The 26,232-nt window shown below is 38.0% G+C and overlaps 1 protein-coding gene across 19 annotated transcripts in view; it reads right to left on the bottom strand.

The window, feature by feature from the left end:
- Positions 1–26,232, bottom strand: part of dachd (dachshund d) — a 182,601-nt gene that overhangs the window by 139,063 nt on the left and 17,306 nt on the right. The window lies entirely within an intron of this gene.

The following is a 26,232-nucleotide window of genomic DNA, read 5'->3' on the forward strand; positions in this document are numbered from 1 at the left end:
ACCGCTAAACATAAGCGGTAACATTAAGCTAGTTAAAATAACTATACGGTAAATTTGAACATCACACCCCTCCCCCCATGTTTTCACACTGCTATCATACTCATATTAATTCTCATATTTTCCACCTTTTTCTCCCCCAACATGCTGTTAATTAACGTCATCTTTCAGACATTACAGGCCCAATGATTCGCAGTTAACCCATGCAAACAAGAAGAGAGAAGGTGGGCAAACTGTTGTGACATTCATTGTATATAATGAAATCTTAATATGGTGCATATTTAAGTGAAAAGGTTAGCAACATAAAGGGCAAATGGATTGGCTGGCAATGAATTTTAAGCAGCTATTGATTTTACACTACCAGCTCCCCCTTTCCCTGAATGATAATTTTCAAATGGCACAGGGCTTATCTTTATAGCTGATCAGACAAAACAGGACAACAGGAATACAGGGAATATCAGTGCTCCGGAATGACATCCGGAATTGTTATGTGTTTCAATGGCAACAGTGTACCTACTTCTCTGATATTTCCATAAGCTCTGATCTAACTAGGCTGCATTGTTTAGTGGAATTGTCTGACTTCCGCCACCGGCTGATGCATGTGTTGGAAAAAGCTTGGGAATTTATACGTATGCAGAGAGCAGCGTCTTACTGTACATGAACCTGACCTCTGGTACAGGGCTGCATTTCCTCCCTCTCTGCCTTTATCCTCTTTTCCTGTTCTGTCTGAAATTGAGCCTGTTGTAGAAGTTGGAGAGTTCAAGTTCCATCTGGGTGAAACTTTGTTTAGTCATCACAACTCTAGAAGAAAATGACATCTAAACTTCAGCTTGTGTCTCTTAAGGCTACAAAAACAGTTTTATTGCACATAAAATAACTCAATTTATAAGAAATACTTATATAACTTAATAATTATTAATCAGAACTTTGACTGTATGTATGTATGACTGTATGACTGGGAATTAATTTGGACTGAAATTAATTGAATTAAATAATCTTGGTCAACTTTTTTTTCTGAACTCCATAATCTGATCTATTGTGGTCCAGCTACACTGTTCGCCTGTACAACAGTGTTTAGGCTATTGTTAGCTCTACTGTACGTGCACTTTGTCATGCAATTCAAACATAACAGTGCAATCCTCCCAGCTTCCACTAAGAAACTGTGTAAGAAAAAAAAAACCTTTCACCCAACAAATAATCTGTCTTATCTTTTTGTACTTATCACATTTTCATGCTGAAATCTCTCATTGCATCCTGTACATCTTCTTCTGGGTTGGAAATGGTATTTATGGCTCATTACTGCCACTGAGTGGGCTGGAGTCTGTGCATCACTTTTACCAAGTAAAATGGTAGATTTGGCTTTGCTCTTTCATTTACTTGTTTCAAATAACTGGTTTTGTGTCCTAAAAGGCTCTTTGCAGACCACTTAGGTGAACATACATTACAGGAAGGTCACCCTCAGAGTAATATGACTGTACTTTGAAGTCATATATAATTATTTCCTCTATGCAAACCGGTATTTAGCAGTGATTGTACTTCTTCAACTCAGACTACAGCTACTGTATGTACATGGACAAAAAAAGGTATGTTGGAACATCAATGACTTCTTTTCTAACTTCTTATTTTCCAATGAAACAAAACACGTGATGGGTGAAAAGAATATTTTTAAAGGCCATGTTGAACTGATCCATGTCCACAACAGGCCCTCGTACCAGAGGTTCGGACTTTGGAAATAAGTTTGTGTTGAGTTTTTAGACAAGTCCAAGTTTGCACAGGCAGTTGGAGAGTTCTGCTCTGTGCAGAGCAGTGCAGCCCATGTGGGTAAGATTGTGGTAAACAAATGACTATGTCAAAGCCTAATCAGCCAGCATGATGCATGGCGTCAGGAAAGTGTTTGAAAATGTATAGATACGAGACAGGGCTGGTGCATGATCAATGACACAGTACATTGTTTGATGTAATAATTTATTCAGCCCATAACGCTTTGATAAAACAATGTTGAAAAGCAATTTAAATGGAATTCATTTAAATGTCAATTCTCATGGTTAGGATTTTTCTATAATTGGCTATTTAATTAAAATAATTTTCATAGTCATTAATACAGCGGGCAACTTGTAGCACGCTGACGTGTTTTAATTACATGGTATTAACAAAATTGATATGCTTTAGAAAGCATAGTGAATAAGAAATAATTAGACCAATCATACATCATCCTCTTATGGACATTAAGTGTATCAGAGTATAATTGATGAAGTTAAAAAAGGAGAGAGATAAATAACTGTAATTGTGCAGAGTTAGTGTACAGAGCCAGGAACAAAGAATCACACTCACCGTGTATTATATATTTCACAGGCAATTCATTATCAGTAACATCACTTAGCTGTGGCTGCCCAGCTCTCTCCTCTAACCTATGATTACATGACATCTGAAAGTAGTGATACTGTGTAGTCTTTTAGAATGTCCTTTTACCTCCTCAGCATTAATCTTCTGAGCAACTGTTTTTTTTTTCTCCACTGGCCAAGGAGGGAGAGAAGCAGTGTGAAGAAGTTAAAGTCATAACATAACATTAGCCTGATTACATACAAATAAAAGAATAAATAATAAGTGGTTTTCTGAAAAATGTTAAAGATTAAAACTCTGAATGTAATACTCAATAAATATGTTCTCAAGATACATAAAAAAGAAAGGATAAATCAGATAGAGCTAAGTTTTGGCAAAAAAAAAATTGTGATGGAAAAACAGATAAAACATAAAACAAAATTGTGCAAAATTAATTTGTATAAAATAAAGGACTTACTATTGCACTAAAAATAGCCCAAACCTCATCTAGAGGGTTAAAAGGAATGATAAAGCAAAAAAAAAAAAAAAACTAAATCAATATTACCAAATACTGATCAACGTTGAGGGACATTTTATAAAACTGAACAACCGTGCTGAAAAGTTTGAAATCAAAAATCTTTGTGAAGAAAGATCTAAAATGATCACGGCATCTGCAAATGAAGGTCAATCTTAAAAATATGTCTAAGTAATATAAATAAGTTAAATAAAAACGTCTTAGTCCAGAAATTGTTAATAAAAACTCAAAGAATTACTAAAGTCTGACAAATTAGTTTAGTTAGCACAAATAAGATAATAATAAGATAATGAGTGAGCGATACATATCTTAAACTAAGCAGAGGCACAGAAAATAAAGAAAAGTAGAAAAAATAGACAAAAATAAATCAATGATAATAAATTATAATATTGAGAATTGATAAGTCGTAAAAAGGCTATTAAAAATGTATACAGAGATAAATACAGCCAATCATAATTTATCCTTCTATGGACACAAAGAAGAAGATTAATAACTAACTGCACACTTAGTGTACAGAATGGAGAACAAATGTATAGTTCACGGGCAATTCATTATCAGTAACATCACTTAGCTGTGGCTGCCCAGCTCTCTCCTCTAACCTATGATTACATGACATTTAAAAATAGTGATACTGTGTAGTCTTTTAGAATGTCCTTTTACCTCCTCAGCATTAATCTTCTGAGTGACTCTGACTGGCCAAATATAGGACAGAGGGAGAAGAGGCTTCTTCAAATGTAAGATTAATTTAGATGCGTGGAATTAAGCGCTTATTGATCATGAATATTTGTTTCTCCAAGGTTACACTGCGTTGACCTCATCTATCCTTAGACAGCATCCAACGCAAACATGTCACAGGAGTAAAGAGGTGGTGTCTGAGAGAACGCTGATGGTAGAGGGTGTGCACTGACATCCTGCTATGAGTAAAGTCCTGTTTGTTCATTTGTAAAATGTGGTGTTATTGGTTAAAAGGTTAAAAAAGTTGTACAGAGGCATTAATAGTTAGAGAGATAGCAGGCAGCGGGTTCTGTAGAACTGAAAAAATCTCAAATACGAACCCCTTCAATTAATTTGGGATTAATGTTTCCTTCCAGGGAAACAGTTCACATGTGCTGCTAAAGGTTAGTCAAAGCGGAATTAAAAAGAAGAATTATTTAAACACCAAAACGCAAGTCAATATAATAAATGTAAGTTTGTATGTTAGCCCAGTTCTTCTGAAAGGTAGAAGAAGTAAAAGTTTGCTGAAATAAAATGAATTAATGTCAGCTGCAAATCGGCTAGTGAAAGACAGCAGTAACTGGTATCAATACCAGTATCAGACCAATACCTTTTTGATGTCTTGATGTAGCAGAACTGTTATGAATTATAAAAAATATAAACTCTGTCCTAAACTGGGTGGTTTTATACAAACGCCTATAAAAGTTATACCAAAAAGAATCATGTGGGGTCCACTACATTAATTTGTTAGTGCAATCACAGGCCCATGATTCATAAACTTTAGTAACAAAGTTCATAAAGTACTTGCACATGAGTCTCAGCTCGTAGATACATTTCGTTCTGTGATTCAGATACGCTAATAAAACACTCCTTCACATGAAGTATGTAAAGTAACGGCTTTCTGCTAATATACCTGCTCAAAAGAGGAGAAAATGAAGCCGACTTCATTTTCAGAGCGCCAGCCTGGCCGACGGTTCCACAATTACTGTAGTCACGGCCCACATCCCTCAGTACTTCATTTGATGCCACGCAGCTTCCAATATAACGGTGGTGCAGGAAACAGAGAGATTTGTGGATATCTAAATTGCTAAAGCAGAAACCTGTATAAACAGCGGTAATTACCAGGCCATTGACAGTCTCTCAGTGTTGTGCTCATTCTGCCACAGCCGCAGTGATTAAAATGAATCCTCATCGACTTCTCCATTAAAGCGCTGGCAGGAGCGATCCCGTGACCTTTCCCCATTGATTGAACATAACAATCACAATTCAATTGTAATGCAAAGAGAACATTTGTTATAATGTACATGAGATGCATGAGCCATTTCCTGCGAGCGGGGAAGGGTAATCAATGGAGTGACTCTTGGCGTGATGCAAGGAGAATGAGGCTGTGTTTGCAGGGCCTAATACATACAACCTGCAGTGTATGATGGGAGGCAATGATATGCATGTAAACACACTGATTTCTCTGTGTTTGGCATTCAAAAGGATAACTGTTTGATATCTATATCCATACCACTGGCTAGTGCTGCATCAGTGCTTTAATTGGCTTTAAATTCATGGAAATATTTCAAACAAATATATATATTTAAAGTTATGTTAAACCAAGTTTGTATCACATTTTCAAACTGATCAGGCTTAACCTTAGTGTCTCAACATAGACGCGAACATTAAAAGGATGTGGTCCTGAGTTTACTTAAACAAAACAAATTCCCCCATTGTGGGAAGAATAAAGAAATCTAATCTTAATTAACAGTCAGTCCCAGTCAGGATACAGATAGTTTTGTCCAACACTGTGAGACTCTTATCTTTTCTCTAAACCAAAATACAGCATGCTGCTCATCTTCTGTACTAATACTCATCAGACGTTGATGCCTCTGTGCCTGCACTCATACCTGTATGTCATTTACCCACTAGTGATACTACTACATTTACCTGTAAGAACACACTCAAAGCAAAACAAAATATTGAGAAAAAGAAATGACTTGGATTACTGTCCACCACAGGCTCATCCCAAACCTATACACCCCCTGCACATACATTTATGTGATTGATGTGAAACTGTCAAAAAAAAAAAGAATAGTCAACAATATCGCAAGAAAAAAAGATGCAAAGTAACTGCCAAAAATTCAAGAACAGAATTAAACAAAAATGCCTTTGTGCCTGCACGGTAACCTTGCACTGGCACAACGTTGGGTTTTTTTCTGTCTGAAGCAGCATATTACTTACATATACACCAAAATATGCTGCTTCTCTAACATAGTACTACTACGCATCAGCCTCTGTGCCTGCACTCCTGCAGGACAAACGTGTACTGTATGTAGTTCACTCACAGTGAACCCACTAAAAGCACAATAAACATTTAAAAGACAATTGCTTGGTTAACTCTGAGGGTGTGTGTGTCAACCAGCAGTGGGGGAGAGTGGGGGAGGGTGGAGGAGGGTGAGGGAGGTTTTTCAGTATAGGACACTGTAGATCTTAGAATAAATCCAAAGGTCGTTCAGAGCAATGTGAGTGCCGCAGTAAAATATCCAGATATATATATAAATGCAGACATATTGTAAGTGGTAGCGACAGCTGAGCAAGGACGAGCTCGTAAAACTGTAATTACTCAAGATTAGCTAAATTTAAGCACATGAAACTACAACTCACACAATCCACAGAAGAAAAAGCATGATAGGCATAACAACCTCTTTAACATTCAGTCCGATTTGAGAAGCTGCACTCCATCACGCCTTTGAAAAACTGCCTTATGATGAAGAGGGGTTTTGCGAATGATGTCCTTAAGGGATTTCTTTTTAGAATCAGGAGATTATAGTTTACACGGACATTAAACAGATTAAACCAGCCGCCTCTCCAAAGGCAGTTTATCTAATGGAGAAAATGTGGTATGCTAATTGAGAAATTCCGATGGTAAAATTATATTTAAATCTCACTCGCCCTCACCCTCTCCTCTGCCTGTGAGAGGATTTCACTTTGGCTTGATGAAATCAAATGGCTAATCACAGCCATAAGCTGTGGAACGTTCGCTGAGCGAAGCAGTGTTTGCCGTGCTAAAAGGTAATTGTCTCGGAAAACTTGGTCGATGACAGATTCAATTCCATTTAGTAAATGTTTAATAAATGCTGCACAAACAGGGAGGGCCTATCTCTCGCCGGCGCTCAGAAAACAAAGGGAAACTTTAATTGCTTTAATCATCTCTGGCTTTGACGTTGTTATTGGCCTTAAAAATGGCAGTTAACAGAAACTGTCCTGCGGAGGAAATTGAACCACATTTGGAAAACGATCTGCAATTAAGATAGGGGGGCCATCCCGAGCAGCTCCGTCCAGCAGGATTGTTGTGACTGGGAAAAAACATTCCAAGTCATACAAAGCTATTCAATTAACAGACAGACCCAAGGAAAACAACCTCTCTATTATGTATCACTTACTTTAATCAGATTGAAAGCGATTGTATTCCCGTTTCTGAAAATCCCTTAACACAAACATGTTAATTAACAGATAGGAGGGTGGAAAGATGTATTTTTCATTAGCGGGTGAAATAATGTTCCCCTTTAACATCAAGGAAAATCAACTGCTCGCCGCCATTAAAACCAGTCAGCGGTGTAAATTCCCTGCCAGCGTTTTCTTATTTAAAACCTCATTAATGTGTTTCAAGCCAGCGTGGCTGTACCTTTAATCTGCACTAAAAGGAAATAATGCGTTTCCTGCTTTATTTACCAGCTTTACTTAACAAGTGTTCCTGTACAATTAGAATTCTTAATAGATCTGGAGAAACAAAAGGACTTTGAAGGTGGGAAAGTGCTGACATTATTTCACAGGGGGAAAAAAACACTCCCCGAGAAGAAAAAAGAAAGGAAAAGAGAAAAAGATCTGCTGTAAATGTAGTTTCCTGGAACACAGGCACTGCAATGTTGCTCTCTCTCGCTCCCTCCGTCTCTCCCTCTCTCTCTCTCTCTCATTAGAAATGCCATGCACAGGACATAAATCAAGGCCCGTAAAACATTTCATTGCCACGCATGCACACACAAAAACACTAAATTACACACTCGCCGGGTTTTGCCATACTGATTGTGTTTAAACATTGTAATTTTACTTTATTCCCATTAAATCTCGGCCCGACTTTTACTATCCATAAACAGAGAATCTGTAATAAAAGTTAATAAATGTCAGAATTTGCATTTGGACGGAAAAAAAACACACAAAGACATATCCCGGCACTTTTTTTTGCAAATATCAATCTATGAACCTTTCAACATTTCATCAAACAAAATGCTAATTGTACCTTTAGGAATTTAGGGCAACAGTGAGGAGAAATGAGATGCAGCGTCCTTTAGAATGAGGACGATCTGCTCATCTGGAATAAATTAAGAATCAGACCAGGACTATTGTGGGATAAAAAAATAAAAAAGAATTGAAGTTGTGTTAAAGGGAGCAGAGAGAGTATATGCAGCAATATGAAATTCAGTAATAACTGAGCCAATGACAGACTTGTCTTAATGTTGATGTAAACTTTTGATCAGATCTGTTTTTTATGTTACCATTGTTCCTGTTTTCTTCCTGTACTACGCTGTACTGTGTGTTTTACATGTAATTGGACATGGTAGCACAACATGACAAAAACAATCCCTCATGTTGTTGTCTGTGCCAGCAGCTTATTACGACCCATGCTTGCCTTTTATTGTCAAGCATCCTGGAGTGGCCATTAAAATTACGATGAGAGCAAAGACGGAAGTTAGATAACTTAGCAGAAAGAACGACAAATTCCACATCAGGGGGAGGGTGGAGTGGAGAGATTGTTTGATGGAACAAAACATTGGATTTGGTGCACTTTGGTGCAAAGACTTAGCTTATTGAAAAGTATTTTTTATATTATATATTTTGTAAATCTTTACACAACATACAAACATTTCTGAACCTGTTTTGATGTTCATATTATTTCACACAGTCCAAAGGTTCTTTAATCATCTGTAATAGACCTGGAACTATTTTGGATGTAATGTTGTCCCCTGTATTTGGGGATGAAGGTAAAGGTGTACAACTCAACGAACACTACCCCAAGGAGGGAGACAGGAGTACAGTGCTAAGGAGATTCTACAGTGCATCCATCAAAGGCGGCCATGGGAGGATAAAAGAACCATCAGAGTAAGAACATCAGCAGGGTTTAAAGGACGCAAAGTAGTAATGGATGTTATTGGCTGGCCTGCACAGTGTCGTGACCTGGAAGTCCAGAATCCATGACAGAGTCAATCTAACACTTAAAGGATACATCTGTCTCTGCATTTCTTCTTCTTCTTCTCAGCATTAGAGCAAACACACTCGGCAAACAGCATTAGCTGCCATTTGGATGTGAATACATCTGACTCACTACATGAAAAAAATGAAAATCCCAATCCTTAACATGCATTTAAAATAAACAACTTTTCTTCTAATGCTGAGCTCTACATCATTCAGTGTCATTTTCCTTGAAGTTGACAAATAATGTCATGGTTGATTTGCGTGTCTACAAGCTGCCGAGTACAGATTACGACCCAAGTTCCTGTTGCTTTCATGGGTCTCCTGGGAAATATGACTAGGAAACATTGCCCTGTAAGAAAGAGCTTGGACCTGGTCAGAGCTGCCTGCAGTTCCTGATTTTCCATTGATTTTCCTAATTTTTTTTTTTGTTTTCAATTATGGAAAGTACATGTCTAGCCAAAACTGAGATGATTAAATCCACTGTCATCAACATAATTGCTAACAGAGTATTTACTTGTACTTTAACGGGCTGTAAAAATAATACTTTCTGAAGTGTAGCCACATCACCACTGCGCTCACTCGGTCACGTTATTGTTTATTTATAATGATCGCAGTATAATGCGGATGTTATGATGCATGATGTGATATAAAAAGGAGCTCTATAACAAGTATGTATTAAAGAAGCCATTCTTCATAGTAGAATCAAAGACGCAATACATCACAAAGTCCTGGCAGGGCAGCACCACGCGAATCGTCTCTCTGCGTTTGCACTAGGTCACTGTGCTCTGGTGACTTCATAAAGTATGCATCTAACAACAATGATTATTCATGTCATTCTTCAAACATCCTTGAGAACATCTCCATGATGCTGCAGCAGCAGCAGCAGCGTTTCAACCTTTCATATTAATTCAAGCTTGGCTAAGAATGTACCATCTGGGCCCTTGTACTTTGTGATTAATGCCAAAGAGTTGATTCATATGTGCGAGTGGAGTTTAATAAACAAGGATTTCAGAGTTAAATGGCACATACAAATGCCTGGGATGAACTCATTCATAGTGTCTAATTTGTGTTCTTGGTAATAAAAGCCAGCTCCTAATTACTGTTCACTACAATCACATGGAAGACACACAAATACGGGGATTTTGTGATTAGCATAATGTGTTTTTGCTGCACAGTGAATATAATCCTACGATTCTACAATGCCTTCAGACATATGTATGTTAGATTTCTCACTGGCTCCAAATTAACTCAGTCCTGCTTGTACAGCATGATTAACACTGCACAGGATATAATCACTGCTTATCAACTGTGCACTTGAAGCTGCAGCTAACTTCTGGTTTTCCTTTAAATCACTGTTGTTTGCACAAGATATTAGGGCTTTGCCACTGAATTAACAGTGTAATCCTTTAACTTTTCCCTTTGTTTCAATGAAACCTGACAGTTCTCACAGCATACTGATTTGTAGGAGTGTTGTTACAGATTTATTTATAAAAAAATTGCAACTATTTCTTTAAATTTTAATTATTTCTGGGCTAACATTTAGCCCTAAAGCTAAACCCCTTTGCAGTTTTATTCTACATTTTGACTAGCTGTTCTTGCTGATTCTGGATGTTTGATACCTACTAATTTAAATCAATTATTTTTTTTAGGTGTAGCTATCTTGCCATGCTTTAGGAAACAACTATTTTGCAAAAGTTTTTTCGTCATATCTTTAGGAAAGTTATTTTTTGTTATTCTGGCTTTTTTTAATCCCAGGGTCACATGTAGCTTTTTCGCCATGCTTTAGCTAACTTTTAATTTGAATTATAGTTTTGCTAACTGTGTGTAACATTAACTATTTTCACAAGTTGAATTCTTGTCAAAAATGTCACATATTAATCCCTTAACCCACACAGTTTCTAATTTGTGTCCTCTGTAATAAAGCCAAGTCTTAATTACTGCTCACTAGAATCACACCGAAGACACACAAATACAGGGATTTTGTGATTAGCATAAGCTGTTTTTCCTACACAGTGAAAATAATCTTTAAATTTTAAGATGCCTTCAGACATATGTCTGTAAGAGTTCGCATTAGCTGCAGATGAACTTAGTCCTGCTTGTACAGCATGATTACCAAATACAGAGGATATGATCACGTCTTATCAACCGAACAGATGAAGCAGCAGCTAACTTTGGTTTTTACAAAATATAATTACTCAGCAAACAAAACAACTCTAATCCTACATCCACTTAAAGAACACGATTTAATGTCACACAATGACTGTACACTTGCCTTATGAGATAAGAATGTCCAATTTGGCTGTAGTTGTTTAATGAAGCAGTGAAGAGATTAGACTCAGATTAAGAGTTTTTTTTAATTCTATCTTTTGTTTTGTTATGTTTGTCTTCAATAGAGTCTTTCCAATGAATGATTGTCATATGTTGACCTTACTATTTAAAAGCTAACATTTTGGCTAATATTTACTATTAATACATTATTAATACTATTTGTATTCCTTTTTTGTCTATCTAATGTTTATTTTATCTTACTTGATGTCAGAATTTAAGCTAATCTGTAGGCTTTTGTTGCTGCATTGAAGAAAACATGTATCTCTTTTATATAAATAACAAGGGAAAGGTTTGGTGGTGCTGAGCTAACTGCATTGGGTTAGTTAAAAACAACATCAGATTTGTATGTGGTTTCATTAAGTGCAGAGATATAATATAATGAGCAAACATATTACTGTTTGTGGGTTAACTTTGAACTCCCAATCCCAATCTTGATAGCCTCATTTCTCCATTGCTATGATAAGACCTTTGTTTTATACTAAATGTATAGATTCAAATGCAGTGCAACTCTATGTTTGTTCCATCTTCTGACTGTTCTGACCATCTTGGGACTCTGAGCCCTCCAGGAAACACCTTTAACACTCCTGCCATAAGGAAAGTCACCGGGTATATAAAGTCATACGGAGAAACCACACAACAGTGACCTCTGCAGGAACACGGAGCACATCAATGCAACGTATGCTCACACAGGACTGTAGCTCTCCTAAATATTAACAGTTTAAAATTTGAACTCTACCCCATGTTATTATTTTAATATGATACTGAGTAATTGTGCTAAGCAACGCTGCTGAAACAATCATTTATTTTTCGCATCCACCACATCTGTAAACTGCATCTACTGGAGCAACAGAATAAGAAACAGACAATAAAATGAGGTGTAGTGCAAACAGGAGACGCTGCTGCATATAAATAAAAGTGGTGCCCTTATACAACCCCCCAGCATTTCCTGCTTTTAGCTGAGACAAAAAAAAAACAGTGCAGAGCTGTTCATTATGTTGGAGAAGGAACCTTAACTAAATGTTAGCTTTTCTTGTGAAACAAAACTAAATATAGGTTGAAAGACATTGATAAATTACCAAAATGTATCCAAACAAACTCATATGAACACAAAAATAACCTAAACCTGACGAGTTATCACACAACTGAGCACATTAGCATACAAGTAGCATTCAGTTAGCTTGAATCAATAAAACAGAGGAGATAATAAATGATGAACAAATAATTCACATTAAACTTTAATAAAAGAACAATAACGGCCAATATGAAGCAAAAGTTTTTTTAAATTTTTTTGGACAAAATGGCCAAAACAAAAATAAACACTAAATTAGGTAAAAATTAAAACTAAATTTGGTCTAATTGCCCTGAATATGGTTTCACACCACCATCCGGTCCAAAAGTTCTGTGAACAAAAGTAAAATGACTGATGTCCCACTATGACAGTGGGACACAACTAATTGAAAAAAAAGACGGGTTATTATCCTCAATACTTTCCCCCCCAAAACCGTTGTAAACTAGAGCTTGGCCAGAATTTAAATATCTATGTTTAACCAGGGGAGTCACATCTGTGTAAACTGCTGAACAAATCTGCAGGGATCCATTCGACCCGGAGGCAGGAAAAGTACTGGCTAAGTATTAATAAAAGCGAGTATGGTGCATATTTCTTCAGCTGTAATTGACCGCTAACATGTTCTATAATCTAGTGCAACGGTAACAAATTTAGAGCATTAATGATCAAACACTGAAATACACACAATGCACTCTAAAGTGTGTCAGGTTGGGGTAAAATATGCAGTAAGTACAGAGAGTAAATGTACTCACGGCACAAATACAGGCTTTAACGTGTGACATTAGTCACTGAGAATAGGGCTAAATGAGAAAATAATCATTTCTTCTTCCCCATAAGGGAACACAGGCGTTGCTTTATTCCCACCTTGTAATTTTTTTTTTTATCCAGGATTCTCTTTCAAATCCACTTCAACAGCACAAAATTCTCCCAGGAGACAAAGCCGTCCTCCTGCTCATCCCTGGGGTTTCCCATTTTTCAACCACATCTCGTCATTCTCCACATTTCAGTCTCCACTACTGTACTGGGCTGATTTCTCCACACTAACAATACACTCCGTTTTAACCCTTCACTGCAATTAAACCAAAATTAATTAGAATGCTCAGAATGCACAGAACTCTAATAGACATTTTTCCACTTCCCTGTGATTTTCTTTTTCAACACAGACATCCAGAAACATCTCAGCTGAAAAGCCTTTCACTCCCTGAATAATAATAATAATAATAGTCTCTGTGGTGTTATTGTGTGTGAAAATAAAGGGTTCACGCATTTTTCTCTTTTCCCTCATCTTTCAGGAAACAGAGAATAACAAATTTCTACACTGATGGCTGAGCCGCAATTGCACTTACAAATGTACCAACATTATACTCCCATAATGACTCGGTCCAAATGTTTCAAAAGGCACATAAGTCTGCTCTAGTGAGCTTGAATGTGTGGTCTGTGGTGCATAAAGCCAGCATAAGGCCAAGTCTATAGCAATGGGGCTTTGAATGGAATAAAAAGGCCTGAGGCATCAAAGGTAATACATTAACACAGGAGAAGTAGCAGAAGAAATACTAAGAAGTGAAGGAGAACAAACGATGGTGAACACTGCTGAAATAAACCCATGTTGTAGAAGCCTTTCTGAGATTGTGAACCACCAAAAAGTCCAAATCTGTACACATCAAAAACTACTACTGCAAGTGTTGATAACCAGATCGTGGTCTCACCTGGGTCACATCACTTTGGTCATGGATCCGAATGTTGGAGAAAAAGTACAAAAATGTTCATGCGGTACATGATACATTCTGCAGTGCTAGCTAAGGGGATCAATGCTAAGCCTTCGCTTTGAAGACAGAAACTGGCCCCAGACCATTACTGTATATCTATATTACTTTGTTTAAGTAGTTGCAAGACCCCAGTAAAAAAAAGGATAAATACCACCCAGAAACTCTTTGGGATTTAAAGCTAGCTACAGATGAAGTGTGAAATTCACAGACAGACTAGAGGTTCACCTCGGTCTAAGAGACAGATTAGACTTTACACATTGTTGTCACGTTGTCACATGGCCAGCAGTTAAAAAGTTCATGTCAGTTTGGGTTCTGGTTGGAAAGCACTAGTTAAACTGAAGTGATGCTAACCAAGCCAGGAAATTTAGACAAAATAAAACGTACAACAAAAACTAGGAGTAACTGTTCAGTAACACTAACATACAACGAGTCATGTTCCTTTAAAAGAATTTCCTAATGAATTTCTGTAATTCTTTGTTCTTTCTGTTGTTTATGGCGAGGCTTTTTTTTACAATTTATTTTGTAATAGTTCACAGGAGGCCTCCAAACCTGCACTTACTTCAATATAACATAGAATGAAAGTAGGAGATGTAGTGTTTTCAGCTCTAACACTATATGAAGCTGGGACTGCTAAGCTAACATTTAGACTACACGTGTCTCTGCTCTCTGTTGAACCTGCTTTAAGACCTGCTAGACCTCAGATATTTAACATCAAAATAAAGCGAGTCTTCATGGTTCGGTTCAGTGGTTTGACAATGACACTGGAAAGAGCTGATGCCAAAAGATGAATAAGCTAACATATTTTGCTGAGACCTAAGTTTTAAAATTGCAACACATACTGTTCCTTGTCTCACATTAGGGGCAAAAAAACGTTCAATTATTATAAGTTGAATGAGTTTGGTGCTGTCAATGCCTACATTCGTTTGAAATTTGAAAGAAGAAAAAGAAAATCTTTGAGGTTTCAATTGCGGCTCCACACTGACACCTCTAATGTCATCACCCTTCATCAGTCTTTGGTCACTGTCGATCAAAAAAAAAAAAAAAGAAATTGCAGAATGAGTTTATCTTTCTGATGTCATGAGGGGGCAAGAGTCTCTTGTCATAGAGAAAAAAACACTTTTGTGATCTCAAAGTATCACAATATTATCATATCTATTCGCTGCGAGCATGATGCAAATGGGCTCAATGGCATGCATGCCTTTACAAAACTCTCCCACAGGGCTGTAATAAAAACACTACCATTTCCCAGCTCTCCATTCTCCCTGAGAAACGCTGCAGTCTGCAGCTCTGTGATCTGTGATAGACAAAATGAGACGCAGCAGCTACAACAGAACGGAGACACGCCGAGTATTCCCCAATGCTCCCTGAATAGATAATGCATTTCCTTTACATTCCTTTATTCTTTCAAAAAGAAACGCATCAGACGCCAAATATTAATTCTTTTGGTCACACCGAGAAGCTACGCAAGTGGCATACCAGCCGGGGCTTTTTTTTTTTTGAATGAATGATTAAGGCAACACATAAAGGGATTTTTTTTTTTCTAGTGGCTCTTTGAACTTAGAGCAGAGTTCTGAGTACTCTCAACTTATTCCCTTGCTCTGCAGGAGACTTGATGTTAAAAGACAACATTAATGAAAGCTTTCAAACAGGTAGAGGCAGACGGATTAATGCAATCTAAACACACAGAGCCCAGAACTGGCACCAACCTCTCAGCAGTAATGGGAGAAAGACTTTTTCCTTACTTTTACTCCTTCCCCCCACCATGAATCTCCTTTAAAGAAATGCCAATAGATCTGATTGCCTAATTCTCTATTCCCCACCTCCCTCCCTGTCTCCCCCCGCCGGTGCACATGTGGGGGGAATCACTTCAAGGAATGACATTGACTGGAGAAGTGCTGACTTGCACCACTGTTTGTCTTTTGATGTGAGAGATCAAATCGATGCGTGCGCGGCACTCTCCGAGCAACGTGCGAGCAGATTAGCATTAGCCTGAAGGTGCCTGCTTGCCCTCAATCATTAGCATTTACGTCTGACTCTCTAAATAATCAGGATTTACTCAGTGTCGTCGTTTATCGTATCGATAGGTGAACAAAAAAACGGCACCACATTCAGGACGGTGGAGCAAATGCAAGGTGGTCCTAATGAGACCAACGGTAACGCATAAAAAGCACAGACACTGGCTGACACTGACATTTATTATTGGTGTGAGCTCTGTTATTTGTCACTGGCCCCGCTGTGCAGTGGAGCCTTCACATGGAAAATACCACGATGAGATCTCCTGAGTGCTTAAGTCAGATGGATTGAATGCTCTTGAACACTGATAAAGGTTGATCTAAGGTTGTGCTAACCTTACTGTGGGCAAACTAATGCAGAATAATTGTCATGCTTTGTGCTGTCAGAAGCCCAGAAATGATGACATATTTAATGCTCTAAAAGTTTGCCTTTGCATCAGAAATGAGAAACTACAAAGCTGTATCAATATTTTAATACAGCTGGGGCTGCTGAATGGAGATGACAGATTAGAGGGAGCCCAGAGGTGTCAACATCTCTACCTACGTATAATACTGGTTCTCAAACCATGGTACGCCTACCACTGGTGGTACAAAGGAGAATCAAATCACCATATCAGCAAACCAACAGCAGTTGAGTCGAACCTGGAACTTACCAGGAACCCTGCAGATACCAGTGGAAAAGGTAAGTCCACTGACTCAAGCACCAAGTGTGCCTTTAGGTGGTTTTAGAATTGAATATAAGTGCCAATTGTGAATGACTTAACTCTACAGTGTAGCTTTGGCTGATAAATAGGCTAATAATCCTGTTAAGGAAATAACCTCCTTAATGAGTTAAAAAATATGACTAAATATGTTATGAAGCTAATGATATGCAGCTATGAGTAGAGACGGGACCAAACTCTGATGTGTGAAACATTTTGTAGGTGTGTTCTGGAGCCTTTTTAGCTTACAGGTATTTAATGCCTCTGTGCCTGCACTACACATGTATTAACTTGGTATTGCATCGCTCTGTACTCATACGTGCATGGTGATTGGGCAGACACGCGACAAAGGTGCCAGAACATTATTGACAAAGTAATAGGATGGAGGACTTTTCCTACATTTGTGCTCATCATCAAATAATTCTCATTTCACATAAAGGCTGGATTTTGGCAGCAGTCGATGTCAGTGTTTAAAAAAAGCAGCAGCCAAACAATAACTGTGTGAAGAATCTATTAGGAGCTCCACACTGGAGATTAAAAAAGTGCGGGGATCCTGGCAGTGCATTTCTGCCACATTTGAATTCATACTGTTTGTCTGTACCTTCATGGTAATGATCAAAGTAGGGAGGGGGGATTCTCTTGAGTGTAAGTTATGAAGATGAACTGAGGAGAGAGACGGAGAAAGACGACGGCAGAGGGAGAGAGAGAAAAACCTTTGCTTCCCTGCTTTGAACACTTTTACACTTTCCAACAAGCTTTGTTTTTTAATTGGCTGAAATTAATCTTAGGGATGTAGATGCCTGATTTGCATTCATTAAAACGCGACCAAAAGAAAGTCATGCTTAATTCCAATCAAATTTGCTTAATTATGCATGGCGAGATATTCCCCAATGAGCTGTGGATTTTTGTTAGACCCCTTTTTGTTTCCTATAGCAAATAAAATGTAATGAAGCTGTCTTTTTGTATTTTACTGAATGTTGAGGAGCACGCGAGGAGCACCTTGAGCCCGGGCTGAAAACAATATTACTGCTAAAGTAATTATAAGAATCTGCATTTTTCATTGTTAATTGTGGATGTCAGCGTCATTAATTTTAATTTACGGCGGGCAATAAAATTAAGAATACTTTGTGCTGATGTTTTAAATCATGCCTGTGAAGGGGACACATAATGCAACTTAAATCTCAAGTAGATATTGATTGGGGTGGATGGTCTTTTCTATGAATCTTAAATAGGCAGACGCTGGGAATCTGCTTGAGACTTCACTTTTACAAGTTAACTCCGACGGCAGATAGCGGCAGAGCAATACAATTAGAGAAGTGTCAGTTCATGCACGAATGCAAATGTTCTCACGTACACACACACACGCAAACTCTGAAGAAGTAGACTGCACGGCAGAAATATTGCGTGTATGTAAATGCACTTTTAAAACTCGGGTCCTGAAACTGGGAAAAGGTAACGGTAAATAGTTGTGGGAACGTAGTACCAGAGACTGAAAGGTATCGCAAAATAACTTTTTGGTAAGCATGTTTCTTTTAAAATACAAAAGTTATTTATCTTTATGGCTCTCAACCCCGACACAACATTAATCAATATGTTTTTTCTAGAGAAAGGTTTTGCAAACAACATTTATATAATGGAAGACAAGTGCTACAATCCCAAACCCTTCAATGTTCAGACTTTCATCCTGGTCATCTTTGGCCCCTCCCTTCATGCTAAATTTGTGTTTCCTGTGTCGCTACTTAATTTAAATATATGGATGTGTTCTGATCCGTCTTCACCAATCTTCACCTTTAGAAATTTAAATAATCATGCTATAATCACCTGCAGCTTTAGGTTACAGGACGTGTATATTCAGTACTCAAATATCCTATTTTTAAATGTTTGAATTGTAATTCAGTTCATTTAAGGCTGTGGTCTTCCACTGAATGCCCTTTCCTTGACAACGGTTCTTGATGGTCAAAGTTACTGGAACAATGCGTGGAAGTACATACATTGTAACATCGTTTGTTCTTGGAGATGTGAGAATAAGAACACACCTGTTTTAATTCCAACGGTGTTTGAAGTCCTCTAAACACTTATTTCAAGTTGTCCTTGTCCTCTTTTGTCATTCCTACTGATTGGTTTGTCGGACATTGTCAGATTGTTTGTGCAGACGGAACGAAAGCAGAACGGAGGAGTTGGAGGTGCCGTGCTGTAAAGCATGCAGTCTGTGGGGGATGACATTGTGTGTTTCTGCTCCAACACGTGATTTATAGCTTCATTTGGCTGCTGCTTGTACCAAACACATCCTGCTGCAGCAGGAGCTTTAGTGCATTGTAGTCTGAAAACAAAGGAAGAATAAAATTGATCTTTCTGGACACACACAAAATCAATGAATGGCTATTTCCTGTTGCATGGCATGTTTCTCCAACTGGCTCAATCTTTGAACTTTCACACATGTCCTTTTTGCCGGGGAGGAAAGGTCTTCAGAGTTCAGTGGAAACTTGGGATGATCCTTTCAGACTCCCTGGATCAGAGGAAAGTTTGTCTTGACAATCTCTACCGCAATCTCTAAAAATGAACTAATGAACACAAACATTTGATTTGTTTTGTCTAAAACCTAACAAGGTTACCCAGTGATTAACTGTTAATTGTTTTATCTCTGTGGCATGTGTCTGAACATCTCAAATCAAAAACTGCATCTAATTTTATACCAGTTTTTTGGACAAAATTTCCTAATGTATCTACTGAACTTAAACCTAGCACAAAGACGGTGTTCATTTGTTAATTACACTTTGTTAAAGCATATTGTAGGCTGAATAAAATACATAAGAAATTAGAGGTGAGGTGATTAAAGAAAATAACTTTGTAGCTAATTCAGAGCTAAAGCTTTCAGTTCAAATAAGTTTAACATGATTTGTACACTCTCAGATGATCTGGTCTGTAACTTACATTTAATTTAAATGTGCCAATAGTGACAACTCTCTCCACCCACAGTTGACGTGTGGACAAGATGTGTTTTTTTTCACACTTCACTCCAGAGGATGTGTTTCTACCTGTTGTGCATTCTGTTCTCTACAGAGGTGATTGTGTTTCCAACACAGAAAAAGACTAAACGGTGATGTCCAATTGTTCTCCGTCAGGTTGGCTGTTGGCCAGTAGCTCCTTCATGACACATGGAGCTGGTACACTATCAACCTCCCCTTCTCCTTTTCCTGTCTCTCCTTTCCTGGCGGTGACTGCAGCAAGTCACTCTAATGCAACAATGATGGTGATTTCACTCTGCTTATCGAGGCAGCTAAGTACTTGAGCAGCTGCTTGTACTTTGATCCAATTTGCTTCCTGAATGTGTGCTTCCTCATGCACAGTAAACAGGCCTGCCTAAATTGTCATTAGTTCAAAGCCAAGGCAAATAGTTCTCATGATGATTGTTTGTCTGTGTTTTCTTTTTCGTTCTGCGTTGTTCACTGGCTCCTTTAAGGGAAGTGAGTTAACTGAAGTGACAGGCCCTTTCAGTGCGGAGGCGTATTTCAGGTATCAATTTGTATGTTATGGCAATGGCTGTAATTCAATATTGCCACAGCAGCTATGGAGGTTGAATGGGGAAGCCATAAGTTGAATCCTTCAACCTTTAACATCATTGTGCGCTCAACTCATCCCCCAAGGACAGGACAGATAAAAGATGATCAGTAAGGAAATTGATAGCACTGATTTAATAAACATCCCCAAAATGATCTCCGTGACCTGGGGGTAGCGCCGCACCCTCTCACTCTTCCTCCGGGTTAAGGAATCAAGCGAGATGATTCATTTGAGTGACTGAGGTAGTTGAGTTTGATGGATCATTCCTAAAAGCATCATTGCTAATCTTCAGCTCCTCTTTTTTAGGTTATTCACAGATCAGTGAGTTTTCCAGCTAATCCTGGACCTGACGCTGCTCTTGTCTGTGTACATGGTATTCATCATATTCTGACAGCCAGAGTCCTTCAGACGACAAATAACCTTCAGAGAGGGGAGGCAGGCGAGCGGTAGGTGTGCAGTTATTTTGGATACATTTCACAGTGGAGTAGGAAAGCTGCACGGGGAGATGTATGGTGTCCTTGTTGGGCGCGGAGAGATGGACCCTTCTCCGTTTCCTGGCATAATCATTCTGAGCCTCAGCCATGCCTTCGACAACTCAATCAGACAGCCCTCTACCTGTAAAGTGGCTGGGTTGATTTGATTGCCATTTTTATTGGATCCGGGTCACATAAATCAAACCAATGGGGACGGCTGTACAGACGTGACCACTCGTCATTTGCTAGTAGCCTTGGAAACATTGTTTCGGGGGCCGCGTGGCTGTCATCAGAGGTAAATCAGGGGCCTGAAGTTTCCTCCCTCCAACACAAGAGGACAGAGTTAAATCATCTCGAAAATTGATGTCACTGTGCCCAAGTGTTTTCACCTATCCCTCGGATAGAGTCTCATCACCTGGTGACAATGTCAGCACTTTTACCCTTCACTCAAAAAAATGATGTTTCCTGTCTTCGGCCTGTAGTCTTAATGCACTGGGTAAGATGTGTTGAATCTTTGACCCTTCTGGAACAGAAGTTCTGTTGGTCTGTTTAAATTGGACACATATTTGTGGTGGTCCAACGTTTACAGATACCAATCAAACCAAGGCTGCAGTTGATGAGATCAGAATATGAACATTGAAGAGTTGAGGAAAATAAGAAAGGAAAACTCATGTTTCTTGGCCTTCCATTACAACCATGGTGTCCTCGAGCTCTGTCATCATTTTGGGTTTAGGTTTCTTTGAGAGAACGACATGTAGATTAAAAATGTCTAAAACCCCAAACCCTGTGGTTACAGGCAACTACTACAGCTACCAAACCAAGTTCCCAACACATTGCTGCTGATTGTATTCTTTAGTCAAATGTTTTTAGATAACTCAACAAAAATATAGCAAACTCAACAAATTCTTTACTGCCTGCTCCCTGACCTGTTTGATATTTATATTTATATATTTCTTTTTATATTTCTACTGACATAAACTAAAGCCAGTGATCATCAGCGTGCCAAACTGTCCAGTCAGGCCCACAATATGATAAAAAAAGTAAAATAATAATGTGTATTTGAGTGTCCAGCCCCCAATGAGTCTGTCCAGAAAAAATCTGGTCCTCTGAGAAATACTGTACAGTTGGTGACCTCAGCTTTAGTCTTCCAATTCATCAGGGGTCACCACAACAGTAGTCTATGTGGTAGTCTACCTAGTAATTTGATAGGATACACATGGCCAGAATTTTTGATACAAGTAGTACAAACTTTTTGTCCAATGCATGTATTTAGCACAAATGCTAAATTTATTTTTTACGTGTTCATAAATGAAAAAGAATTTTAAAAACTGTGATCAATTCTAAAATTGTTTGTTTTTGTTTTTATGGCATGTTCTTGTTCCCAAAATACAGTGATTTCTGTATGGAGGAAAAAGCAGCTTTCCACTGGGGCCTTATTGTGCTACTAATGTTTCTTGTACAGCTTAATAAAGCTGGCCTTCATTCCAGGTAATAAGCTCACAGAGGCTGTCTTTGAAACTTCATCCATTCTTCCTCACTAAGCATGTCTGGTGAGGTTTTTTTTTTTTTTTTTTTTTCGTTTTCTTTTTTATCAGTGGGAACTGATTAAGTCTATCATGTCCACCAGCGCTTTACAGAGGCAGCACATTAGATTAAATACAGGTAGCTAATTTCCTCCTCTGCATGGCTGAGTGGGAGTTTGAATGAAAGTGATGTAAAATTAATTTAAGACCTCTAAAATTTTGATCAAGCTCAGGCTATTTTGGTTCCACGCTGATGACAAGTAATGGGGACTTGGTTGCTTTTCCCTCCACCTCGCAATATTACCGCCCCGTTTGCCTATAGGGCTTTTCAGGATCAATTTCATTCAGCATAAATATCACTTGATCTGTAAAACAAATTAGAAATAATAAAGGCTATAAAAATGCACCCCGGCTCTATTGAGATGTCCCTCCCAGCTATGTGTCAGGACTGAAAACATTAATGATACACAGAGGAGAGAAAATTACCATCTAGGATACGTCCGAACCAGTAAACTAGTAAACAAGCTGGCCGTTAGGAGTGGGGATGATTTGAATCAACAAGGGTGAACAGATATGGATACTCGGCGCATTAGTGTTAATAGGAATAGATTATGGAGGGATTTCGTGGAGTGACCTTCAGTGCACTAATTGAAATAGTATTCCGAGTCAGCAGTGGAGTAATCAACTTAAACACAGAATCATAAATCATCATGAATAGCGCTGTCACAACTCAGCCATTAGCCTGGTGTTTTTTCCCCCCACCAGCAGCAACCTCATGAAAATATCTGCCACACCGATCCGTAGGTTAATAGGAACAGAAATGGCATTTAGAGTCTATTTGGATCAAACGTAGTACGAGCTTGAAAGTAGAACTTTGCTAATTTGCAGGTAATATGAATTGATGTAGTAAGGCGCGCGGAGATAGTTCAGGCAACAAGTCAACATAATAATTGTGCAAGAGGGGGAAAAAAAAAAAAGAACAGCTTGATAAAGCCTTGATCATAACACGGCTTTCTGTGTGTGACCAGCGTTCGGCAGTGGCTGGTAGATATGTTATCAGACAAAGGTTAGGTAATAATGCTGGCCTACTCTGACCTTTGTCTTTTGGAATTAATTATAGCTGACAAATGACCATAAATTGTGGGACCTTAAAGCGTCTATGCTGGCTCTCCTTAAGAGTCTGTGCAGGCAGGAAGTGTGCAGACTGTGTTTTTATATGACACAGCACTGGGTAATAACTACACTCCCTGTTGGGTATAATCCTCACTATGCAAGCGTTGTTAATGAAACAGCTGGGGACAATGTTTAATTGATATATGTTCAAATGTATATCAAATACAATACAGTAACTGTCACACGCAGGAACATTAGCAATGTTTTCAATCTTTTTCCTTTTTGTTTAACAAATTCACAAAGGACTAGACAAAGAAAGATAAACATTAGCTTTAGATTAAATTCCAAGCTGTCGGGCAGAGGTCTTCAACTGAACCTTATTTATTTATTAATTTATTTTTATTTTAGTTTAAATTGATTGAATTTATAATGATTTACATATGTTTTGAATGCATTCAAAATAATTAGGTTTGTTTATGCATGCTCTTATTTTAGTTTGATATAAGTTGTTTTAATTGTAAGAACTATATAAAGTAGAGGCCCTGCTCCATCTCAGTTTGGGGTGCTTGGCATTTTCTGCTTTAATTTGCACTAGTCGGAAGAATTTCTCAAAATCTATGTCGTATGTATGTGAGGGATTAAGACGCAAATATGAACCATAGCGAGCTAGACACAATCAGAATCAAAGCCTAATCTGGACTGGTAACCCACAGTTTGCTTGAGCGTTTGACACATTCTGCTTTTGTTTGTTTGACAAATCGAGTATTCTCTGATCCCAATCTGCTGTAATCTGTCGTTCCAAATCTGCAAAGACTGTTAAAGGGGATGTGGTGTTTCCTCGGCTTAATTAAATTAATTAGCTGTCTGAATGAAGTTTTTTATGTGCAGGTCTAGGGCTTTAAAAAAGGCACATGTATAATTTTGTCCCCAACTGTAAACGTGCTCTTTATTAAGCTTCACTCCACATTAGACAGTCATTGTTACTCATAAGCACTTAATGACACGTTGATTTCAAGAATCAATATGGAGAGCTTTGTCAAAGTTTACAACATCTATATTAATATCAACAAGTGGCGGCTGGCTGTAAATAGCTTTTTAATTGCAACTAAACTGAAGGCATTAGATACTAAACAGTCGGTTAGTGTCAGTGAAACGTCTTTCACACAACAATAGCCAGCAAACTTGTCAGAAATGCTGATAAGAGGGCCGATCCCGAGCGCTTACACCGCATTAATCAAATAGCAGGTCTAATTAAAAGCGCCTTAAACAGAGTTTCTTTTTTTTTTTTCTAAATGTTGCTCAGGTATGGCAATAATTTTTGATCAGTCAAGCCTGGAAGACAAATAATTAGAACTGCCATGGCGGCCTGATGAGTGATGTCAGCATCTCCCAGTGACCTTCCCCTGCTAATTAATTTTCATTCCAGGGGAAAAAAGACCCCGTTGTTGCACATTATTAATTGAGTTCATGAAAAGATGCACCTGATTAATTTTTGTTGATAATACTTGTCATTCTGGCTGCCGTTTGTAATCATTCCATGGGTTTTAATCTGGGTGTTTTTCAAAGTTGATCTAAGTCATCTTTACTGCAGATTAATTTGTCCAAAGAAGAGCCGCTCTGTCCCAAAAAAGGAAAAGAAAAAAAAAAAAAAATCGAGAGCTTCCGTCCGTCATTTAGTCTGGACGCCTTATAAACACATGATTTCACCACATGAGTATTTATGGCAGACTGTGCTGAGAGACGGTAAGAATAATCAACCATTTTACAATTAATGATTAACTTTTATTGCCAAACCATGTCATGAATGTACATATAAAACACAACTGCAAAAGTAAATACAACTTTGCAGCAAGATAAAGTCAGACTCTCTGTCATTAACTTGACTGCAGAGCCATTTCCTGTCCATAAAAGTCTAACAAGAGCAGAATAAATAAATAAAAAGGCTGCTTCCCTCTAACATGTTACAGCTGACACCACATTTATAATAATAAAACACGCCACAACACGATGGAAAATTACAGAACAATCACTGTGTTTTTTAAAGGTCAGCTTGTCTGTCATCTTTTTAAATTTATAGTTTAAAAAGATCAACAAAGACTAAATAAAGGCTTGTGGACTTTTGTTAAAGTTTAGGCTTATTTTATTTATTTATTGGTGTTAGATGAAGTAGATGTAAAATGTCCTCAGCCATAACCTCTCACCAAAACAAATCCATATGGAGGATATCCAGAATGACCTAGGATCTCCAGTATGTCAGGATAGTTTTTGTATCATCAAACCGGCCCCCCCTGCCCTAAAGAATTAAGACCCAATAAGTCTAGAGTTTATCAGATGTTGAAACACTGCAGTATTTTATATAGTCATAGTATCAGGAAGGATTTTTAAGCAAAATTCCAAGGTAAAGTTTGGGATAACCTTGTTCAGGTGACAGTGTGCTGCTGTGGCAGGAGCTGAGCCAGTTTCACCTTTAATATAAAGATGATCTCACGTATTCACTGCTCTGCCAACAAAGTGGCCTCATTCTGGCCTCTAATATGATGGAGTTTAGGAAGAAGCCGGTGCCAGCAGTAGAAACTAATGTGATGGTCATGTCAACACAGTTTTTTTTCTCCAGAGAACTGTAGAATCTGACTCCTTTACTTTAGCTATTTTTCATAGAGGTAGCAAAGGTAGTAAACTTTGACTTCAAATATTATTGAATTTGAAAATTGCAGGTTTCTTAAAATTCTCAAATTTAAATCTGAAATATGACTCTGTCTCAGTGCTATTTCGTGAGAATTCCAACATTTAATGCAGAATTGCATTTTTTCGTGTCATTATAGGAACCTTTGCTTTTTGAAAAATTTAAATCCACTAACCATTCAAGCAAATCAAGTCAAATATTTGTGGTAG

The sequence above is a fragment of the Cynoglossus semilaevis genome, chromosome 16 (assembly GCF_000523025.1).
Source record: "Cynoglossus semilaevis isolate Cse_v1.0 chromosome 16, Cse_v1.0, whole genome shotgun sequence".
Lineage (NCBI taxonomy): Eukaryota > Metazoa > Chordata > Actinopteri > Pleuronectiformes > Cynoglossidae > Cynoglossus > Cynoglossus semilaevis.